The sequence below is a fragment of the Petaurus breviceps genome, unplaced genomic scaffold (genome assembly GCF_028583685.1).
Source record: "Petaurus breviceps papuanus isolate PSGF00001 unplaced genomic scaffold, PetGlider_PUasm1.0 175, whole genome shotgun sequence".
NCBI classification, from domain to species: Eukaryota; Metazoa; Chordata; class Mammalia; order Diprotodontia; family Petauridae; genus Petaurus; species Petaurus breviceps.
Window position 1 is genome coordinate 56,256,955 of NW_027185764.1, and position 6,836 is coordinate 56,263,790.

General features: G+C 38.6%; 1 pseudogene; it reads left to right on the forward strand.

The window, feature by feature from the left end:
- Positions 1–785: 785 nt before the first annotated feature.
- On the forward strand, positions 786–1,823 carry LOC138159139 (complement component 1 Q subcomponent-binding protein, mitochondrial pseudogene; annotated as a pseudogene).
- The last annotated feature ends 5,013 nt before the right edge of the window (positions 1,824–6,836 follow it).

Consider the following 6,836-nt stretch of genomic DNA (forward strand, 5'->3'; position numbering starts at 1 on the left):
TTGTTCTGCAGAGTATTTTGGAGCTATGGTCAAAAGGTTATAACACCATGCATACCCATTGAGCTAGCAATACCACTACTAGTTCTGTCTCCAAAATGAGATTTGAAATAAGAAAAAGGACCTATAATTACAAAAAAAAAAAATAATTATAGTAGCTCTTTTCTGGAGGCAAAGAATTAGAAATTGAAAAGATATTCATCAATTGGGAAATGACTAAACAAATAGTGGTATTCAATCATAATATAATAATATAGTACTATAGGAAATGATGAGAATGATGCTCTCAAAAAACCTGGAAAGACTTATATGAATCAACGCAAAGTGAAATGTACTGTGTACAAAATAATAGCAATATTGTAGGATGATCAGTTGTGAATGACTTAACTCTTCTCAGCAATAAATTGATCCGAGGTAACTCTGAAGGACTTTTGATGAAAAATGCTCTCCATCTGAAGAGAAAGTCCTAATGGTGTCTGAATACAGATGGAATCATTTCTTGAGGTTCTTTTTTTTTTCTCTATGTTTTCTTTGACAACATGACTGTTATGGCTATGTTTCCCATGACTACACGTATATCAAATTGTTTGCCTTCTCAGGGTGGGTGGTGAAGAGTGAGTAAGGGAAAGGATTTAGAATGCAAAGATTTGAAAAATGAATGTTAAAAATGTTTTTACATTTAACAGGAAGACAAAATAGTAAGTAAACAGAAAAGTTTAAAAAAAGAATATTGAAAAGTTTTAAGGTCCTTCCGGTCTCCATCGTTGTTCCCACCCCGCCTTCCGCGTGTGTCGGTCATGGCCCCGCTGCTGCTGCCCCTGCTGTTGCGCTCTGCGGCCCGGGCCCCGCGCCCCACCGCCCTCCCAAAGCTGCGCCCCGCCGTGGCCGCCGCCACCCGCGCCTTTGAAGGCCTCCTGGGAGGAGGAGTCGCCAGCGGGCAGGAGCCCACGCGCCCCCGCCTCCTGCAGACGCCCCGGAGCGCGCCCGGTTTATGTTCGTGCACGTGCGGGGAGCTCCACACGGAGGGGGACAAGGCCTTTGCTGAATTCCTGACAGATGAAATTAAAGAGGAGGGGAAGATCCAGAAACATGAATCACTCCCCAAGATGTCTGGGGATTGGGAACTGGGTGTGCAAGGGACAGAAGCCAAGTTAGTCCGGAGAGTAGCTGGCGAGAGGATCACAGTCACATTCAACATTAACAACAGTATCCCACCGACATTCGATGATGAGCCACCGGAGGGACAGAAAACCCAAGAACAGCAAGAGCCTGAACTTACATCAACCCCGAACTTCGTGGTGGAGGTTGTGAAGGATGATACCAAGAAGGCCCTTGTGCTGGACTGCCACTATCCAGAGGAGGATGTTGGACAGGAAGAAGAGGATGAGAGTGACATCTTCTCCATCCCGGAAGTTAGCTTTCAGCCCACCAGTGAATCTGACTGCAAGGATGCAAACTACACACTCAACACAGATTCCTTGGACTGGGCCCTGTGTGATCACTTGTTGGACTTCCTGGCGGACCGTGGAGTGGACAACACATTTGCAGACGAGCTGATTGAGCTCAGCACGGCCTTAGAGCACCAGTACATCAACTTTCTGGAAGAACTGAAAGGATTTGTCAAGTGTCAGTAGGGAGGCCTGAGGCTGCAGGGGGCCCCTGCTGTGCTCCCTGAGCCCTTCCTTCCAAGAGAACGTTTCTAGAAGCCATCATGGAGAAAGTGCTGTGCTGTGAAATACCACCAGGCATAAATTATGTTCCCTAGCCCTTTATTTCCTTTGCTGGCATTTTTGTATGCCACCACAGAATGACGAGAAATAAAACGTTTGGACTCCTCCAAAAAAAAACCAAACCAGTTTTAAGTCGAAGAAGGGCTATTTCAGAGCTCCTCACTGGAATATCCTTTCCATTTGACTTTTTTATGGGCAAGAACAAAACTGAGAAAAAAAATTCTTCATTTACTTTTTCCTAGCCACACTTAGAAACAAAAGGTAGACAGTGTTTCCTCTAACACTTTTGGGAATAGTAATAATCCTGTCGTTCTTCCTTGGAGAGAACATAGGTAGGGTATTAACATGGATTTTTACAAAATAATGCCAAAATTCTTTCTTATTAGAGAGGGCCAGTAACCTTCTTAGAGATAAGTGACCACTAAATAACTACTTTCTGGTCTTTGCTAGCCTTTTCTCTAAAACTCTAAAATATGCCTTGAAGACCTTTAGTTTGTTGGTTTTCTCATCATTATTAGCACATGAAACATACAATTTAGAGATCTGTGCTTTAGAATACTGTTCTCAATATGGGAGATCCCTTATAGATGGAGATGTCCTGTGAATGTTCAATTGGTGGGTTATATCATCCTGTTTTTATCAAGGAAGAGAAAAGAGAAAAGGCTTTTATAAAACACCAACAGTGTGCCAGGCACTGTGCTAAGCATTTTTCACATACTCATTTGATCTGCACAACAACCATGTGAGATTGATGCATTTATTTGATGTTATTATCCCCATTTTGCATTGAAGAAACTGAGGCAGACAGAGGGTGTGATTTGACTAAATAGAGTAACATAGTTATTAAGTGTCCCAGGATGGATTAAATTCATTTCTTTCTGGTCCCAGGCCAAGTGATCTACATGTTGCGTCTCCTATCTGCACCAAACCCTATAAAAAAGCATGGAGAAGAGATTTTTAACAACTCCAAATATATTAGCCAATTCATCTAAACAGAAACAAGCAAATAAAAAAATGACTATTGTTCACATGATGGTATTCAGTTAAATGAACAGCCCACAGAGCTTGTCTATCAAAATGGCCAAGAAACTGGTCTCAGAATGAAGGAGAAAGAGAAAAATAGCCTAGATTGCCTAGAGAAAATTGCAGAGCTCATTTAATGACCTCAATACTTCACTTGAAATGAAGGCCAATTATTTCAGTACCAATATTCTACCAATATTATATGTCTGCAACAGCCCCCAAAGAATTAAAATTGAGTATCACTTGGGACTGAAAAGGGTGAGCAGCAACTTTAAGTATTTTAACTTTGATGTTAATATGTTTTACCTTGTTTACTGTTTCTGTTTCGTACTGATGAACCTTTAATTACTATAGATTAGACATGTTTTTCTTAAGAGATTTGAGCTTGTCAGATTGAAGGAATTTTTCTAAAATACAGGGATTCTGCCATTTCAAAAATTGCTCTGGGACAGACCTGACTCTGGCAAGTCCAATGATTCAAGCAATAGACCATTTAACATGTGTCAAAAGGTGATTTACTCAAGAATAGCACGGAAAGCATATTCACCAAGGATAGAGCATTAATGCAGTTGAGTGCAACTCCCTGCCTTTGCATTTACTATGATAACACATATGAGCAGTGTGTATTAAGACTGATGGGCATCTAACTGCTCCTTTACTGAGCTATTGTCTTAAGTACCCACAGAGCTACATCAATAGTTCAAGATTTTCTGTCCTCAACCAATTAAGCCTCACGGATGGTTTCATGGAAATTTAGGGGAAACCTAACAATCTATCTGGTAAGGATATTAGAATCTGTTGTTCCTACCACACCAATCATTTCATCTGTACATGTCAAGATAAAATTGATGCTGATTAAATGTAAAGTATATCTATTAATTTCTTAAGTTTATGTCATATATTAATTAAAATTAATGCTATTTCTACTACAAATATAGTTCTGTGTGTAAAACACAAATACTTCCTAAACTAGATTTCTAAATGTAATACAAGAAAGCTAGTGTTTTACTCCTATTCCTTTTTTTTTCTTTCTATGGCAGAAATAAATTTTTAAAAACTGATAAATTGATTTTGACAAAACAGAACTTATCCTTTCCCCCTAAACCATAGCTTTTCAAGACTTCCCTATTTCTGTCAGATGCATCACATTACAATTCTTCTCTTTTCTCAAGTTTGAAACCTTAATGATATTCCTGATTCTTTGTTCTACCTCACCCCACCCAACTCAGTTGTCTAATATTACTGATTTTTTCTTACTTCCTGATTATCTCTCATATTTGATGTTCTCTCTCTTCTCACAGAGCCTCAAAACAACCTTTCACTTAGATTCTTAAAACAACCTTAAATTGGTCTCCCTGTCTTAAGTCACTTCAATTTTTACTCTACATGGATGCTAACATGATTTTTCTTAAGTACAGATGGGACCACAACATTCTCCTACCCAATAAACTTCAGTGATTTCCTATTGCTTAAAATAGATAAAATATAAATCAGCTCCTCTGTTCAGCTTTTTAAGCCCTTCACAATCTGTCCCTTCTATTATTCCTGCCTGATAGATGTTCCTACCCTTTCTATACTCTACAATGGAGTCAAACAGACCTTCTCTCTGTTCCTCAAACATCACACTACTACTCCCATCTACGTGCTTTACACCATCTGTCACCCTTCCCAGGTATTGACCTTCTGCCCATCTCTACTTTATAAAATCCCTGTCTTCCTTCAAGATATAGTTCTAGCTTCATCTGCTATGTATATTTCCTCTGACTCTACTCACTCTGTCCTTGACCATCTTATAGTTGAATCATTTTTATTTTTCCTCTATATTTATTCTGAGCAATCTTACCTATGTGCTTGTTTTCCTATTCCATCTTGTCTTCCCAACGTAAGTTCCTTGCAAGTAAGGACTGTTTCATTCTACTTGTCACTAGTGCCTAGCATGGTGCCTGGTAGCATAGTCATTGCTCAATAATTGTTTAGTTGCTCAATTGATTTCTCCCTAGTCAAAACGTTTAGTCACACACGGAGCAATGTTGAATGCTGATGCATGGATCTGTAAAATTTAGATCCCCAAAAGCAATGTTAAGTGAAAAGAATAATTCTGCCCATTTCTTCCAGCCACTTTTAGAATTATACAATATACTTCTAAATGGGAGGGATTGAGAGAGTTCTTGGCAGTGTTTCAAATTCACTGCTAAAGTCAAGCTTATATCTATTTATGTGAAGAGTTGCTTAGTCTGTAAGATCAATATAAATCAGCTAATGTTTCTCTCTACTGAATGACTGTGAAGCCCACTTAAGAATCTTTCTTAGTGGGAATGAGGAGGCAGCAATTGTGCATCCTAAGAATAGTAGTCTGTCTACCATATTTTATCGTGTAATACTTAACCCACTAGTACTCCAGAAAGATTAGAGGGCAATAGAGACAAAGGAATAACTATACTAAGACAGACATCTATTTCATTTAATCTAATATTCTCTTGTCACTGATGTCCCCAAAGGGCAGGTTTTCAGATGCTATACTTGATGGTCTTTGATATTAAATGAAAGCTAATTTAATCAGTTATGGCATATGGTAGATAGGACATGGGACTTAGGAAGATATGAGTTCAAATCATGCCTCAGATATTTATTACTTTTATTACATTGGAAAAGTTACTAAAACTCTCTGTGCCTCAGTTCCTCATTTATAAATGTGGATGATAGTAGCAGTTATCTCAAAGGGTTGTTGTGAGGATCAAATAAATTGACATATGTGAAGCTCTTTGAAAATTTTAAGGCATTTAATACCATCTAAAATTATCTATTGTTATTAATTTATCTTAAATATTTTTAACTATATGATTAATAAATGTCTGAAAGCTTTTAAAATCTATCTTCTTATACTACATCTTGAAAGTAGTGTGGGGTATTGTAAAGAGTGTTGAATTTGGAGTCTGACAGATACATATAGAGTTGTATAACCCTCAGAGAGTCATTTAAGTCATTAGTGACTTTAGGCTGACTCAGCATAGACAATAGTGGCCTGGTATCTTCAGAGAACTACTCAAGGTAACGTGTAGTGCTCCTTTCTGGATCATTCACCCACATTTTTGCTCATTAGAATCCCATGAATATTTGCAGATCTTCTTGTTCATCTCTATGCTGGTTTTTTTTTTTTTTGCTACCTAGGATAAAGAAGGGAACTAGGCAATGTGTTTAATTAGTAGACAGATCTTCCTTGACCATTTCAGAGTGCCAACTTCTCTGACATTTATAGAAAATTCCCCAGAGCACTGAGTTTAAATGTTTTGGCAAGAATCACAAAGCCATTATGTGTCTGAGAAGGAAGTGAACAGTGGTTTTCTAGGTTCAGGGACCAGCTCTCAATCCCTTCTGCCTTGCACTTCTTAGAACTATCCTATTGTATTTGCATTCTTCAATAGTGCCTTCTCTAAGAGCCCTGATTGACTGACCATGTCAACATGCGGCTCAATAGACTATGGTTCCCTATCATCTCCAGGAGCAGATACAAAATCTTCTGAGATGCAAAGCCTTTCATAAACTAGCTTCCTCCCCCCCCCCCCTACATTTACTATCTTCTTACACTTTATACCCTTTCATATATTTTTCAGTCTAGTGACATTGGCCTCCTGACTCTTCCATGAACAAGACATTTCATCTCTCAATTCTGGGCATTGTCTCTGACTGTCCTCCATACCTGGAATACTCTCTTTCCTCATTTCTGCTTCTTGACTTCTTTCAAGACTCCACGAAAATCACATATTTTATGGAAATGAAGACTTTCCCAAATCTTCTTAAGTCTAATGTTTTCTCTGTATAACTTAGGTTTACTTGTCCAGTATAGAGCTTGTGTGTGTGTGTGTATGTGTGTGTGTGTGTGTGTGTGTGTGTGTGTGTGTGTGTAGTTGTTCTCCCTCATGAGACTGTGAGCCCTTTAGGGCAGGGATGCCCATTTTGTTCTCTGTGTCCCCAGCACTTAAAATGGTTTTGAGTTACATAGTAGGCACTAATATATACCTATTAAGTGACTGAATGACTATATACAAATACCAGAGCCACAGAAGCAAGAAACAGTTATTTACTTCA